The sequence below is a fragment of the Canis lupus genome, chromosome 26, assembly GCF_003254725.2.
Source record: "Canis lupus dingo isolate Sandy chromosome 26, ASM325472v2, whole genome shotgun sequence".
In the NCBI taxonomy this organism is placed as follows: domain Eukaryota; kingdom Metazoa; phylum Chordata; class Mammalia; order Carnivora; family Canidae; genus Canis; species Canis lupus.
Window position 1 is genome coordinate 22,578,748 of NC_064268.1, and position 17,344 is coordinate 22,596,091.

Below are 17,344 nucleotides of genomic sequence, written 5' to 3' on the forward strand. Positions count from 1 at the left end.
GATAATCTTCTCTGGCTTGAGTTAACTTTTTCTGGTGCTGAGCTTTGACATTTGAAAAAAAAAAAAAAGAACGTGAGAGAATGTATGTATTTCAAACTTCTTTGGGATTAGGTGTTAATGGATGTAAATTAGTACTAAGAATGAGCTTTGGGAGTTATAAAGAAATAAACATAAGAGAAGTTCCTCTGTCCGAGTCTGCTGGTTTTAGAACCAGTAGTGTTAACCCCCTCAGAGTCCTTGACTCGGAGGCATTTTGAGTTAAATGTCAGAATAAGGTGCATTTTCCTAAAATAAGATCCAGGTTTTTTCCTTGCCTTCTTCTGTGATGATCACAGGTTTGCGTATCAGGTTTCTGCTTAACTTCAGATCTTCTTTGGGCATTTGCCCAGTGTTATTAGAAACCTGAGATGCTTCTCTGCATACATGCAGGAAGGGCCAACATGTTGCAAACTCCAGGGGCCCCATTCATCTTAAGAGTGTGGGGATTAGCCCAGGGTGTTAAGGGTACCGGCTGGAGTGGGGGCTGGAGTGGGGCCGTGGGCAGCCTTGCTCGCAGGTGTTGCCGACAGGAAAGGCCTGGTGGGCAGAGGTCCCAGCTTCTCAGGTCAGTTAATACATAATTGTTTTTAGAAATGGACCCCAGTGGTAACCCCTGATATTCTGTGTCCTCAAACCAAATCATTCAGCTCAGGGAGCATTTGGCCAACTCTGGGTTATGGCTTTGCCCTCTGGCCACTAGCTCAGCCACAGCTTGACAGGGCCGAGGCCACAGCCTGTGAAAGATCAATCTGGAGAATTATTAGTTGTCTCTTAAGGTTGCCTTAAACTTGCTTGACGGCCAACCCTCAATTTGGAAGAGTGTACTTGTATTTCTCCATTTTATACCTTTCTCCCACAAGTATTCCTGTCTTTCAGTTGATTCTGGAGGCTGGCATCTGTGTGAAGATGATAAGGGGGCTTTAGATAAATATTCTAAAATATTTCAAAAGTTTCAGGACTTTGAATTGAGGTTAGTGATGTGCCGCCAATGACCGAAGTTCCACTATATCCTGAAAGGATAGTTCTTTCCAGCTAGTCACATGTCATCCTATAATCAGGCATTTGACAAATGGCACTTATGTCTGGAATCCTTTGAACTTACCATTTTTGTAAGTCAGAAGTGGTTGAATATTGGCCATTTCCCATCATCCTAGTCTATGGAGGCTTAAGAAGAGCAGGGAGCTGTGATCTGCATGCCTTGTGCTGGGACCTTTGCTTTAGCATTTCATTGGTGTGTGACATTGGGCAGTTCACCCACCCTCCTCATACTGCAATTTACTACTCTGAAAATGGGATGATGTGGGATCACATGTCAGTATTGTTTTAAAGACAAAATATGTTTTTTTAAAAAAGATTAAATATGTTCAGTGATATAAAGCATCAGGGCATGATCCTGGAGACCTGGGATCGAATATAATGTCCTTTTAACACCTTCGCAGTGTACCATGTCTGTATGTCACCTATTTTGTCATTTATGTAATATACTTTAAAAAAAATTTTTTTTATTTATTTATGATAGTCACACAGAGAGAGAGAGAGAGAGAGAGAGGCAGAGACACAGGCACAGGGAGAAGCAGGCTGCACGCACAGGGAGCCCGACGTGGGACTCGATCCCGGGTCTCCAGGATCGCGCCCTGGGCCAAAGGCAGGCGCCAAACCACTGCGCCACCCAGGGATCCCTGTAATGTACTTTTTAAAAAAAGATTTATTTATTTATTCATGAGAGACACAGAGAGAGAGAGGCAGAGACACAGGCAGAGGGAGAAACAGGCCCCCCGCAGGGAGCCCAATATGGAACTTGATCCTGGATCCCAGGATCATGCCCTGAGCTGAAGGCAGAGGCTCAACCGTTGAGCCACCCAGGTGGCTATGTAATGTATTTTTTAAAGGGACTACAATTCTAAAAGCCAAAATGACTTATTTGTTGATCCTTAGATTTTCTTTTCTTGTATTTATGTCAGCTCTGAAATTGGAATATCTTGGGACACCTGGGTGGCTCCGTGGTTGAATGTCTGCCTTTAGTTTAGGGCATGATTCCAGGGTCCTGGGATCAAGTTCCGCAGCAGGCTCCCTACAGGGAGTGTCTCTGCCTCTCCCTGTGCCGCTCATGAATAAATAAATAAAATCTTAAGAAAAAAAAATTGGAATGTCTTAAAATCTGTGGCATGTCCTGGGTTAATTTTTTTTCTTGTCCATTCAAAGAGATTATGGTTGATGGTGTCTTAGATTTGGCGAGAAAGGCGTTTTTTATTTTTTATTTTTATTAAAAAATTTTTATTTATTTATTTATGATAGTCACACAGAGAGAGAGAGAAGCAGAGACATAGGCAGAGGGAGAAGCAGGCTCCATGCACTGGAAGCCCGACGTGGGATTCGATCCCAGGTCTCCAGGATCATGCCCTGGGCCAAAGGCAGGCGCTAAACTGCTGCGCCACCCCACCCAGGGATCCCAAGAAAGGTATTTTTTAAAGGAACTATAGCAAGAGTTTATGGTGGTTGTCTCTTCTATTTTTTTTTTTTTTAAGATTTCATTTATTTATTCATGAGAGACACAGAGAGAGAGGCAGAGACCTAGGAAGAGGGAGGAGAAGCAGGTTTAATGCAGAGAGTCCAATTTGGGACTCGATTCCAGGACTCTGGGATCACACCCTGAGCCAAAGGCAGATGCTCAACCGCTGAGGCACTCAGACGTCCGAGGTGATTGTCTCTTCTAATTCTAATAACACAAATAGATGTGTATTGCTTTTAAAAGTCCATCTGTCTGCCACCTAGAGTCTTCTATGGATCCACAGTGGCTCATGGCCTGCGCTTTGGGAAACATCAAGTGCCGTGAGCAAATGTTGTGAACATGGTTTTCAATTCATGTTTTGTGGAACAGCTTGGAGGGTCCTGCCAGGAGCAAAGAGCCAAAAGGAGGAGCTTCAGATTCTCTTCATCTAGAATGGCCCTGCTTTTTGCCCATCTCAGAAATTGGAATTTTGCTTACAGGTTTATTTTTAGAAAGAGCTTCCATTACCAAACATAGTTTGAAACCCACCAGTAAGCTGTCTTTCCATTTGCCTCATGCAGTCTTGCTGAGGTCCCACAGGCTGGACAGGACAGGGATAGAGAGGATTCTCTCCATCCCTAGGACAGGAAGATCATGTTGGCCCACCTAGCCGTCGGGAGGCAGCTCCATCCACTGCTAAGAGCTGATATTGACTACCATAAAGATGGCTAGAGACAGGGATATCCAGCCACCAAACGTTGCCTTCAAGGAGGAAGTGTGTTTTTGCAGTCTGCTTTCTGGGATGGAAGTGAGCTGGCAAACTGATATGAGGCCTGCCCTGGCATAGAGAGATGGGACTGGAAGGTACTGCAGAGAAGGGGAGGAGTGATAGATAGTTTTTGCTAATACCTATAGATCATAGATCATCCTGTTACATAGAAGTGTCTTATGGCACTTTTTAGGTTTTCTGAGCAGCCTTTTATTTCTTTTTTTTCTTTTCTTTTCTTCTTTTCTTTCTTTCTTTCTTTTTTAAGCAGCACCTTCTTGGATGGGATGAAACCAGAACTCCCTAGAAACAAAAAGCGATCTCCTGACTCTTCTTTCCCCTTTTGCAGGGTTGGAGTTTTCTATGTAAGCAGGAGTGCAGAATGGAGGATTTGGGGAAGTTTGTGCCTTTTCTCCCATAGAAAGAGAGGCTTGTCTACAAAGCTTGTCTCTCAGTCCTTTATTTAACAAAAAATTTTAAAAAGATGTTATTTATTTATTTGAGAGAAAGAGAGAAAGAGTATGAGTGGGGAGGGAAGGGCAGAGAGGAAGAAGCAGGCTCTCTGCTGAATAGGGGCTCCATCCTTGGGACCATGACCTGAGACACCGCTTAACCAACTGAGGCACCCAGGCACCCCTCTCTCACTCCTTTAAAGTCACCTGGTCTGACAGAGACAGTTTCCCTGGCAGCTTCTTGAACTTTGAGCCAAGCAAAAAATTACTTAATTCCCCAAAGCAGTATGTAAGGTTAGTGTGGAGGACTTCATGTATTCCTGCTTAAACTTTGTCTACAAGACAGCTGGGAACTAAGTGAGACCTTCCTGCTTCTTGAAACTCTTTGGGCATTGCATGACATCCTGTAGGGGCTCCGTTGCTTCAGGCCTGGTGTATAAGCAATCTTAGGGAATGTGGGAATCACAAGAGGTCAGTTCTGGAGGAAAAATAGAGTCTAACTGCCATGTCCTTTTTCCACCCCCTAATGTCTTAGCCATAGGGATTTTGGCAGCCAAATGGGCTTCTAGGGCACCAGAAGCCTTGACTGGTGACTTCCCCCCTCCTAGCACATCTTGATTTGTTGAGAAGGTAGATTTAAATTAGGTCTCAAGGAGGGAATGTGCATATTGTGCAGAACACGGGGCTTTTTGTTTAAAGCTGTTTGCATTTTGAAGTAGAATTTTAGGGCAGTGTAGATTAATATGGAGCATCTTTGGGTTTATTACAATCCTAGGCTTTATGTTTTGGACCAGAACAATGCTTTCCAAATTCTGTCTTTGTTGAGGGGCTTTGCAGTTTTGAGATTGTGCTTTGATAGCACTGGTTACAAGACTCACAGAAAATTCCAAGCTGAGGATTATCATATGGAGTCATTCCACAGGGATCCTTGGTCTGATTCTTCACTGTGTCACTCACAGCCCTGGTCACAGTGCATGTCACTCAGGGTGCTCAGTAAATTTATTAAACAAGGTTGTAAACTTACAAATGGCTTTCTGATAATAATGCTCACTCTTTCTGAGACCCTTCCATTATACTGCATCTGGTGAGATTATACACCGTATCCCCTGAGACTGTGTCATGTTTAGGGGTGGGAAACCAGTGTTTTTTGTACTCAGTTTAGGAGTCTGGAGAACTTTGGTGGCAAGAGGGGTGGTCAAGAAGGATGCCTTGAAAAGCAAATGGCTCTTCTTTCCACTTGTTAATTAGAGCTGAGTTTACAATTCATTGCAGTGAATTTTGTCATGGATGAAATGTAGTAACCAGTTGACCTATCAGCAACTGTTCGAGTGCCTACTAGGCAGGCAGTACATCAGTGATTGATACATTTGGAGATGGATCAAACAGTTGGTGTCTCCTTGAAATCCAGGGAAGAGGAAAAAGTCATTTATTCTTCCTCTTGGGAAAGGTATATGATACAGTGGTTAAGACTGACAAGTTGGGGGCATAGGGGAGGATGGGAATCAGAGTGGCTTGTTTGAGCGTGGATCCAGCTGACCCTGTGTTTCTTTGGGTATGTTCCCTCCTGGGCCCAGGCTCCTCCTCACTGCATGGGGGCAAGTAATCTCTGTCCTGCCCATTTCACAGCGGGGAAGCAGATGAGACTGTGTTACGAGTTGTAAGACTATACACCCTGAAGTGGTCTCCACTGACTGGGCAGAGGATGTGAGAGTGGCCCACTGTGGAGTGCAAGGACACGAGGAGCCTTAGGCTTGTGACTGGCTGCATTTGCTTCTTCTAGCCTCCTTGGGTATTGATTCACCCAGTTTCCTTTGTTTGGCATATTTCCCAGTTTGGCTTCTCTCTTATTTCAAGGTAAACAAGTTACTGTGTTCAAAACTGAATGGATTGTATCTGGTACATTCTGTCCTTGGATCTTATAGCAAGGACTAAATGGTACTCTGGGAGCTTGGCAAAATGAGTACCAGCTTCATCACCAGAGAAGAACGTAGGCGCGTGGGAAGGCGAAGCCCTGGGGGAGGGTGCCGCATTCTGGTCCATAGTAACGCACTGGTCACAAGTGCTTGTGAAAATTACCTTCTGGTACTCACTCTGCCATCCTTCCCAAGGGAAGATTGAGTTGCTTCTCAAATTTCTCTTGTAACCACTGAGATGAGAGTTCTGGTCTGGTTGAAAAAAGCTGGAGCTCAGAAACTAGAATCCAGGCTGGTATTTTCGGAGAAGGAAGTTCAGTTTACATGAGCCTCTGGTCCAGCAGCTCCGTGGCTCCCCACATCGGGAGTGAGCCCCTAGCAGTGGAACCAGACAGGTGAATGAACTCTTTGCTCCCTGATTGCCACAGTTCAGGATGGCAATAAATCTCTAGCCTGCGTAGACCTCTTTCAAATAGGATTATGCTCTTCTACGGCTAAGATGTTACCCCATTCATTAAGGGACATGCTTACAGCTAGGAGTAATGGCATCCTGATTACCATAGTAATATTAGAACCATATGCAAATGCCATTTTTGTAAATAAAAATAGGTAAATAGTGGCCATTTCGTATCATTCCTCTGAGAATTTCTTCAGAGTTATGATTTCTGTCATATAGTCAATTTCAGATAGAAAACGGGAGTCCTCATTTGAGCATATTCCTTGTCTATACCTGTTTTTATTTTTGGTCTAGGTAAGTAATCTTCATAGTGTTCATCAGAATCACCTGGAAAACATGTTAAAAATTCGAAGTCTGTGTCCTAGTCCCAGAGTTTCTGATTGGAGTTGTGTGTGTGTGTGTGTGTGTGTGTGTGTGTGTGTGTGGCTGGACTATGCATTTTCTCTTTGAGGCAAAATTTACATGGAGTGAAATGTACCAATCTTAAGTATATTATCTGATGGGTCTTGATAATGCATCCCCTTGTGTAATCCAACCTTATCTTCTTTTGTGAAAATGAAAAACAACATGACCATCACCCCAGAAAGTTCCATTGTGCCCCTTCAAAATCAATCTCCACTAGACTGTGCATTTTTAACAGTGCTCCAGGGCTTCTAATAAGCTGAAACCAGGAGCCACTATTAATCAATGAACAATGGCACAGCTTAGAAGTTTGATCTTAGCAGAAAGGGTTGGGGATTGGGTTGCTATCTTGAATTCAAGTTACTGAATTCTGTAGCTTTTGGATCATACTGATGAGGACTATATTTTAATTTTTAATTTATTTTTAAAGTAGACTCCATGCCCAGCCTGGAGCCTGACATGGAACTTGAACTCACAACCCTGAGATCAAGACCTGAGATCAGGATTTGAACACTTACTGAACCACCCGGGCACCCTACAGAGACTAGATTTTTAAGAGACACTGGTGACTTGGTTAAAAGGAAACTGCAGTGCATTCACCTTTGGGCCTGCCTTGCTGCTGCCTTCTGAAATTGGGGTGTTTTCAGTTCTGGGTATGGAGGGGCTGCATTGTTATTTAGAGTTTCAGCTTATTCAGGCTACTTTAACAAAATACCACAGATTGGCTAGCTTATAAACAACAGAAATTAATTTCTTATAGCTCTGAAGGCCAGAGATCTAAGATTTGGGTGCCACCATCGTTTGGTGAGGGTCTTCTTCAGGGTCACAGACTTCTGATTGTGTCCTCACATGACAGAAGAGTCTCGGAAGCTCTGTGGCGCCTCTTTCATAAATCCTTGATCTTGTTCATGAGGGTGTCACTCTCATGACCTAAGCACCCCCCAAAAGCCCTACCTACTAATACTATCATCTTTAGGGATTAGGAATACAACATAAGAATTCTGGAGAGACGTAAACATTCAGACCATAGCAGAGCCCATTGTCAGGCTCTTGCTTGCTTTGGCCTTCTCTTGGAGAGCTTCCCTTCAGTTCCATCGCTAGGGTTTCCCAACTGACCATTCTTCTGTGGCTGTTCCAGTCATCCCAAGTGTGAATGACTGCTCCAACCTTGGCTTCTGCCTGGTGACTCACATGAGCATATTGTCTCCCTTTATGCTCTTGCCATTTATTTTTTGTAACGTAAAGGCCTGTCTTTTGACACGCATTAACTCATTTGATCCAGAGTCAGTGGTTGACACCTCTGCCTCCACTGGGGAGAGAATGCACATGCAACAGTTCAGCTTAGAAGAGTCTGAGTTGAGGATCCCTGGGTGGCTCAGCAGTTTAGCGCCTGCCTTTGGCCCAGAGCGCGATCCTGGAGTCCCAGGATCGAGTCCTGCATCGGGCTCCCGGCATGGAGCCTGCTTCTCCTTCCTCCTGTGTCTCTGCCTCTCTCTCTCTCTCTCTATGTTTATCATGAATAAATAAATAAATCTTAAAAAAAAAAAAAAGTCTGAGTGGAGTAGGCATTCACGGGTAGGTGTTCAGAGGTGGGGATGGTGCTAGTGAGCTGAGGGGTTCTGGAAAGAACATACGGAGGCAGTGGGGCTAGAGCTGGACCATGAAGAATGGGCAGGGACAGGAAAGGGACATAAAGACTCCAGAGGACTTAGGTGAATTTATGATGACATCTTGCTTTTATTTTAAATAGCATTTGGTACTCTTAGGAATTTCTTTACCTTTTCTTTTCCTTTCTAAAAACTGTGTGGTTCAGTCTAGTTTATTGTTAAAGAATTGAGGTCCAGAGAGAAAAAATGATTTGCTCAAGAGTACACAGCAAGATTAGTGGCAGCCTGAGTTTCTGACCCATGCTATCTCAAATTCCCAGTGTCACCTGACCACCCACTGGTCTCTGACCCTAGAACACCTTCATTGCTGGTTCCCTGCTGTGTTTTGTTTTGTTCTGCACTGCATGGTTCTACATAAACAAAATCTTTTTAAAACAACATTTTCCCTGTAACTAGTAGCATCAGACATATTTATCTTCTAGATTCAAGCTGGTCCTAACTTTAATTTGGTACTTTTAAGATAACTTGAGGACAGGGTGAGATTATGTTTGAACTTTTCTTTTTCTTTCTTGAGATTGTAGGGAAGTATTAGATTTCAGAGTCTAAAGTTAACAGAGTAGTCACTAGCCAAATTAAATTAAAATTAACTAAAATTAGAGCACCTAGGTTGCTCAGTCAGTTAAGCATCGGCCTTTGGCTCAGGTCATGACCTCAGGGTCCTGGGAGGTCCAGTAGAGGCCCAGTTGTCTGTCCAGGCTCCCTGCTCAGCAGGGAGTCTGCTTCTCCTTCTGCTCCTCCCCCAGCTCATGCTTGCTCTCTTTCTCTCTCAAATAAATAAATCTTTAAAAAATTAAATTAACTAAAATTAAATAAAACTTAAAATTCAGTTCCCCATTTGCACTAGACACATTTTAGCTGCTCAGTAGTCACATGTAGCTTGTGGCTCCTACATTATCAATGCAGAAATAGAACATCGCCATCACTGTAGAAGGTTCTTTTGGTCAATGTTGAGTGCAAGTGGCAGTCTCAACTGAGTGATTTCTCCGTAACCTGTGTTCAGGTTAATTCTAATTCTCCAAACCTAATTCTCCAAACCTCTGACTTCTTTACCCTGACTTCTCCATAACCTCTGACCTGAGTACAGAGAGGTGTGATGTAGTTGTGGAAATGACACATATCTCAGGCCATGTTCTAACATTCTCTGGTTCATCTCCCTAAAAGAAATGAGCAGTCTGTTGTTTTTCACAGAGAGGGAAAATCTCTGACTTTAGCTGTTATCCTGACTCTTTATAGAGATGCCACTATGTTTGGGCAGCATTCTACAATCTAGAATGAGTGTATTATCCTTTGTTCTGTATTTGCGTGTGGTGTGCTATATGTGCCATTAGTGGTGCATATTTACACAGTTATGTGTGGATCCTGTATAGGGAAGGAGCTGCTATGTTGATGCCTCTACCCTTAAGAATGTTCTCTGTTGCGGCTACTGGTATCTGACTAGAATTTAGTGTCTGCGTTCTGTGAGTTTGTAAGAATAAAAATTTGAATGTAAGGTACTGCTCTTAGTTGAGATGTATTGAGGTAAGTTGTTTTATGTGCAGTATTTTATGCTATGAGTATCCTTTTGGAGGGATGAGACAAAGAGGAGGGTTCTTGTGTATGTGAGTGTGTACACTGCCTCTCACTGGATGGCAAGACATTCCAAGGGCTCTGTTCTAGATTTTAGTATTTATTCTACCAAGATTAGGCTTTACAAAGCATGGAAAAGAACCACTTTCATACTAGCTGTCAAGAAAAGGCATGGTCTCTTACTGGGTTTTCTGTGGCCCAGTTCTGAGCTAGACTTGAATCAGAAAAAGAAGGGTCCCTTTTTTCTCCACTAGGTCATCATGTATTTGTGAATTAAAAGCTGGTCTTCCTAACTGAGGCTGTTGTTTTGTATTTACATACAATACTAACCATTTAAAGATAACAGCACTTTCATGATGTCTGAAAGTATCTCATCCCTGCATTCCATCCCTTCTTCCACTTTACCCCCAGGTAGTCACTGATCTGTTTTCTGTCAGTGTAAATAGGTTTATATTTTCTGGAATTCCATATGAATGGAAGCATGTACTATGTACCATTTTCTGGGGGAAGGGGAGGAGTTCTAGGTTATTTTATTCAGCTTGATGATTTGGAGGTTCCTCCATGTTGTAGCATGTATCAGTATTTTTATTGCTTTTTATTGCTGAGTAGCAATGCATTCTGTGGATGTGCCACATGTTATTTATTCATACTTGTTGATGGACATCAGGTTGTTTGCCTTTTTTTTTTTGGCTTTTACAAATAAAGTTGCTGTGACTCTTTGAGTACAAGAGATGTATAGGCAAATGTTTTCATTTCTCTTGTGTATAAATATCTAGAAGTAGAATGGCTGGGTCAGCTGCTAAGTCTGTGTTTTACTATATGAGAAACTGTCAAGCTGTTTTTCTTGTGTATAAATATCTGGGAGTAGAATGGCTGGGTAAGCTGCTAAGTCTGTGTTTTACTGTATGAGAAACCGTCAAGCTGTTTTCCAGAGTAACTGTGCCACTTTGCATTCCCAAAAGCAGTGTATGAGGGTTCCCATTGCTTGAGATTGTCACCAACATTGTATTATTAGTGTTGCAATTTTAGCCATTCTAGTGTGTAGCGTGTGTAGCAGTACCTTTTTGTGGTTTTATTTTGCATTTATCTGATGACTGGCGGTGTTGAACATCTTTTCATGGACTTACTTGCCATTCTTCTTTCTTCTTTGTGAAGTCTCTTCAAATCTCCTACCCATTTTTAATTGTGTTCCTATTGTTAAGCTTTAATAGTTCTTTATATATTTTGGATACTAGTCCTTAGTCTTTTTTGAGCCATATAGTAATTTCTATATCTTTGTAGTCAGGTAAGAGGGCTTAGTGTTTTTTTTTGTTTGTTTGTTTGTTTTTAGGACTTAATCTTCATACTAGTGCATAAAACTGAACTCCCCCTAAAACACCCTATTCTGTCATTCTTCTTCATCTCAGGTAATGGCAGTTCTGTTCCTTGGAGTCACCCTTGACGCCTTGCTTTCTCTCCCACCTGCCTCCAATTCACCAATTCTACTGGCTCTGCCTTCTGATATATATTATATATAATTATATATATAATTCAACCACTTTCTATTCTCTGTACTTCTACCTTGTTTCAGTCCCATCATTTATCCTCCCAATCATTGTGAGAGCCTCCTAAGCTGGCTCTTTTCAGCCACTTTTCCACTTCCTGCCACTGTCCTCCTATCTTTTCCCAAATGTAGCAGGTAAAACAGTTCTGTTAAAGCATAAGTTAGACCATGTTGCTACTCTGTTCAGAATTTACCACTGACTTACGAAGGCTTCTGGAGTTCTTTGTGGTTTGGCCTGCTGCAGCCTCTGCCCTCTTCTCCCACCTCTTTCCATCTACCTTTGCTCACTCTGTTCCAGCCACACTAGGCTCCTTGTTATTCTTCAGACATATCAGGCCGGCCTTTGGTTTTTTGCACTTGCTGTTGTTCCCTCTGTTGGGGATAATTTCCTGCCCCCGGGCACGACTCTCTCCTTTACCTCTTTCAGCCTTTGTTTAAATATCACCTTTTGCTCAGTGTATAAATTTAGTTTTGGATCCCTTCCTTTTATGCGCCCCCCCCAGCTCCAAACACTAAATATAAAAAGAAAATTAAAGATGTAATTATGCTCAGAAACAAGATAAACATATCTATGAAGAAAATAGAACAGAAATACAAAGCAAAGATTGATGCCGAAGCCTCAGTCCTGCTGCACTGTGAGTCTGATAGTAGGCGGTGACAACGAGGAGCTCCACTCTGGTGGGGCAGTGGGAACTAAAAGTAGCCCATGTGGGGAGGGGACTGGAGCCAGACTCACTGCTTAAAACCAAAGTCTGGGCCGGGCTGCTCCAGCTTGAAAGGTGGCTCAAAATATCCAAGACAATTACTGCTCAGGATGAAGCCTAGGGCAATGGGAAGAAACAGATACAACCTTGAGCCTAATCATGGGCCAAGGTCACCTGGAGGCATGATGACTGAAGCTTACTAGTGTCATTATATCCTGGGAGTCCTGGTCTGTCAATACAAGACCTGTTCCAGGCTTCAGGATCCTGGGAAATTCCTAACGTCCCCCTAACCACAAAATGTTGGGAGAGGTGGTACAGAGAAGACCCTCTCACTCACACCATACCCCACCCCATCCCACCCCGCCCAATGGGCTATTGTATGGGTTGCAAACCCAAATTCCAAGACATCTAAGGAAAACCAATTTTGCTAAAGATAGCCAACAAAATCAACAGTGAGAGATTAATTTGTTCAGGATTAAATGAGAATAGAGCAGTCTGACAACGACCTTAAAATGCATGATTTGAATTATCAGAGATGAAAGAAGGAATTCCAGCTATAAGAAAATATGCAACCCAACTGGCAGAAAGGAAATATTAATAGGTGGATATGAACAAGAATAATATGCAAATACTGGAAATAAAAAATAGGCATTGCAATGTAAATTTTAATAAATGAAACTCCACACTGCACTAAGATGCAGATAGGATTAATGAATTGGAAGACATGCCGAGAATTTTACCCAGAATGCAGTAGAAAAGGATGAAAAAAATTTTTAAAAATATTTTGACAGAGTAGTTGGGTGACCTAGAGGAAGAGAGTAGGGCCAGTGGCAGACAAGAACTACTCAGAGATGCAGTCTGAGAACTTTCGAGGAGCAAAATAATAATAAGTTTTCAGATTGAAAACACACAGAAAGTACTTTGCTTAACAAGATGAGTTAAAATAAATCCACAAATCCACCCCTAGACATGTTGCAAAAGAGCCAAACATAGGGATAAAGCAAAAATCTCCAAAACAAGCCAAAGAGAGAAACAGATAACCTGTGAAAGAATAACAACTTTAAGGTAGTCTTTTTTTGTCTAATGCTCTTTTTTATTTCATTGCAAGCCCTAATTCTAAATAGTGAGGTAGCAGGTTATTGCATATGCCCCAATTAAAAGGTTTGCTCTTGGGGCGCCTGGGTGGTTCAGTTGGTTAAACGTCTGCCTTAGGCTCAGGTCATGATCCCGAGATCCTGGGATCGAGCCCCATGTTGGGCTGTCTGCTCAACAGGTAGTCTACTTCTCTTTCTCCCTCTGTCTTGCTCAGGCGCTCTCTCTCTTTCTCAAATAAATAAAATCTTGAAAATAAATAATTAAAAGGTTTGCTCTTAGACATCCCAAATTTAGTCTCCTTGAGTGGTAAAGGGACCCGAGTTTGAGTGGCCATCCTCTTTTTTTTTTTTTTTTTTAAGATTTTATTTATTTATGAAAGACAAATACACAGAGGCAGAGACATAGGCAGGCTGGGAAAGCAGGCTCCATGCAGGAAGCCCGATGTGGGCCTCAATCCTGGGACTCCAGGATCACGCTCTGAGCCAAAGGCAGATGCTCAATCGCTGAGCCACCCAGGTGTCCCTAGTGGCCATCCTCTTTAAAACACAGTATTGGAAGTTTACAGTTTGGGGTATTTCTTCCCCTGTTTTACAGATGAAGAACCTTGAGGTTCAGAGGAGCTAAATGACATGCTCAAGGCCATGGCTGTAAGAGACCCAGGTCAGGCTGTGACACTAAGCTACGCTGATTCCGAGGCATCCAGAGGTAGTTCTCTAAGCTAAGGTATAAGGGTCTCTTGTTGGGACTTCTGTTGTGGTGGATGATCTTTTTTGCCAGGGCTGTGAGTGGTCCCCTAAGCTTCTTGCTGTGGGTCAACTGCATCCTGATGGAGATGGAGAGATTGTATGGTTGTTCTCCTCTACCGACAAATAGACTAAGTACCTGGTATATTCCCTAACTCTTTGGCCACCTTCTAGGTTTTTTTTTTTTTTTTTTTTTTTTTTTTAAAGATTTTATTTATTCATGAGAGAGACACAGTCAGAGGGAGAAGCAAGCTCTCTGTGAGGACCCTGGGATCACACCCTGAGCCAGAGGCAAATGCTCAACCATTGGGCCAACCAGGCATCCCTTGGGGTTATTTTTTTAACCTATTTCTTTGCTATTAACATGTTGCTAGATCAAGTTAGTGCACTTATAATTTGCTATTACGTATTCCTTTTTTCTTCAGGTTAGGAAAATCCATAGAGATTGGTAGTTTTCTTCCTGCCAGGATACCTTTTAGAACCCTGTTGAATTTTAAGCATTTACTTTTTTATATTTTTTCCCTCCAGTTAGATAAGGACCTGAGAGCTCCGCAGAGATAGGAACCACACTTTTGCTAGTCAGGATTTTTGGAGAAATATCTGAAAGTAGAGAAGAGACATGTTAGAAGGATCACTGACTTAATGGGTCGGTAACCAGTGCTCAAGATGGGGGTGCTGTGGATGGATTGATTATGCAATAAAATCATTATGCTTCCTTAAGAAATCAAAGGATTGGGATGTAGAACAATAATATATCTGGTACTCGGGCATTTTCAAACTCACCTAAGAAATACCTGTTTTCCTTTCTTGCAAAATGTGACCACAACCCTGAATTTGGCATTTTCTTTCTTTTCTTTTCTTTTTTTTTTTTTTTTTTAAGACTTATTTATTTCTGAGAGAGATAGCACATGAGTGAGTAGGGGGAAGGGCAGAGGGGGAGAATCCCAAGCAGACTGCCTCCTGAATATGGAGCCTGACCCTGGGCTCAATCTTATGACCCTGAGATCCTGACTTGAGCTGAAGCCAAGAGTCAGACACTCAACCGACTAAGCCAGCCAGGTGCCCCAGAATTTGTTATTTTTGTTTCATCTCCATTGCCACATCTGTCTCAATTGGTCCAGCTTTTGGCTGAATGTGTTCTTGATGCTCCAATATTCCTAAATTTGGGCCTCTGCCATGTGTGAAGGCCAGGGCATCCTGAAGCTCAGTTTGTCCTTGTCCTTAACTATGAACCTGGCATGTCTGTACTCTGAAGGCTGGGTCCCCCATCACTTCTGTAGCACCTTGTTCTTTAGATAGCTGCCAGCCCCTTCTCTTTGTCTCAGTTTTATTTTTGTTTTTTAAGTTTTTTTATTCAAGCTCAGGCTAATAACTAAGAAGCTATCAGGATAGGAACCGTTCTTAGCATTTGGATTAGATAAAACATGTTCCTTTCTTTTCAGCAGCAAGGAAGTGATGGGGATATATTTGCTGTCGACTGTGGTAGGGCAGTGGAGCGCCCAGGCTCGTAGTCTGCCTGGGTTTAGATCTCAGCTCTGCCACTTACTTGTGTGTGACCTTGCACAAGATTGTTAAGTTTCTCCAACTTGGGTTCCTCATCTATAAAACAAGAATACTAAAAATACTTGCCTTGGGGTGCCTGGGTGGTTCAGTCAGTTAAGTGTCTGTCTTTGGCTCAGATTAGGATCCCAGGGTCCTGGGATTGAACCATGCATTGGGCTCCCTGCTCAACAGGAAGTCTCCTTCTCCCTCTCCCTCTGCGTGTGTGTGTTCCCTCTTTCTCTCTCTCTCAAATAAATAAATCTTAAAAAAAAAAAAAAAAAAAAAAAAAAAGAATACTGCCTCAAAGGTTGTTAGGATCAAATGAGTTCACACCCATGTAACTGGTATAACAGTGCCTAAACCAGAACATGGCGAGCCTACAACCAGTGTTAGTGGCCATTATTATGACTGCTGATGTTTTGGTGTTAGGCACTGCCCTGGAAGTTTAATGTATGTTATCTGTACTTTTCCCAGCAACCTTATAGTGTCAGTATTGGTATCCTTAATGTGTAGATGACAAATGGAGGTGGGAAGAATTTCATCTGTGCTGGGAAGCTTGCTCAGGAGGCCTTGGTCTGCGTGGGGCTCAGCATTTGCTTTATTGCCCTGGATCCTGCTTCCCTTTTGAAAGGCCCTGGAAGCAGCCCTGTCCTCTTGACCTAAAGCTTTGGTGCAATCAAAGTGAGAGTCAGGTGCACGCTCTTGTCAAGCACACAAGATAAGGCCAAGGCCTGCCTCATTCATCCAGTAAAGTTACGATGAGCCACTTGTAGTTTCAGAGAATTTATTATTCACATAGACAGAAAAAGGGAAGTAGCCAAAATGGCCAGTTCCCTGTGGTCTTGTCCCACACTGAAAAAGTGCTACAGTGAAACAGGAGCCGAGCATTTCACTTCTGGGGTGGGGGTGGGGGGTTGTCAGGGCAGGAATCTCATCCCCATTGGACCTCAGGAGGTAATGAGCAGCTATCCCATGACAGCCCCCTAGGGGAGACAGAAGATGGCCTTGAGGTGCACCTCACATCCCCCTACTCCCCATATTCTCTCTTGTTTATCAAGAATAACAAGCGTTCAGGCCCTTACCTGTGGTATGCAAGGGGCTACCTGCAGGAAAGGCCTAGCCAAGCTATTCCCCTCTGCCATCTGACCCACAGGCCTATAGCTTCTCCTCCTATGACCTGAAGCGCGTGGGTCCCCTGCTCTGACTCCTCTCTCTCCTGGTGCATACCAAGACTAGTGAGCTTTCTAGGAATAAATGTCAAATTCACCTAACTGGATAAAGACCCCTGAAGATGGAGATCCACACGAAGTATAGTTTTTTGTATCTATTATAGGCACTCATGCAACATAGCCTTGCCCTCACTTAGAAATACCATAAATATAGGTTTCTTTATTGTGAATGAAGAGCCACATGATTTCTTTAGTTGATAGCCTTGAAATTGGACACTGTGAAAACCTGTCCATCAGTCTACCTAAGAACTGAGTAGTGGAAGATTCCAGGAGTCTGTCTACACTGTCCCCCTCCCTAACCTGGTGGTCATCCCCTAGTGTCCTAGAACGTCATGGCTTGGGAGGTAGCAACACAAAGCAAAGGATTTCGATCAAAACCAAAAAGTCCAGAGGGCTGTTGTAATCATCCATCTCTGGTATCAAATGCCGGACACTGTGCTAGACTGTCAGCGTGCCCTGTGTGTGGGTTTAGGGAGTGGCTTTAACAAGATTGGCTAAGGGCAGACCCAGCCTGGGTTATGACCTCCTGAGTCCACTCTTCCTTGAGCAAGAACTTTTATAGCAGACGTAATAAAGCATAGGTGGCTTAATGAGGTGAGGAATGGGCAAGAAACTGTCCTAGCTTGTGCTAATAATGCCTGATCTATAGCGGCTGTCTCCAAGGAGCCTGAAGTACAGCTCAGACATTAGCTCATTAATCCTCCCCAAACCCCCATGGGGTAGGCAAGTGGCAGGCAT

General features: G+C 43.0%; 1 protein-coding gene across 2 annotated transcripts in view; it reads left to right on the plus strand.

Moving 5' to 3' along the window:
* The window catches only part of ZNRF3 (zinc and ring finger 3), a 158,071-nt gene that overhangs the window by 62,915 nt on the left and 77,812 nt on the right, over positions 1-17,344 (plus strand). Inside the window, exon 1 of one of the 2 annotated variants that reach the window (XM_025474416.3) lies at positions 13,692-13,797. The exons of the other annotated variant lie outside the window; for it this stretch is intronic. The gene's annotated coding sequence lies outside the window, so the exon portion shown is untranslated. Of the gene's footprint in view, positions 1-13,691; positions 13,798-17,344 lie in introns of those variants that run through there. 2 annotated transcript variants of the gene reach the window in all.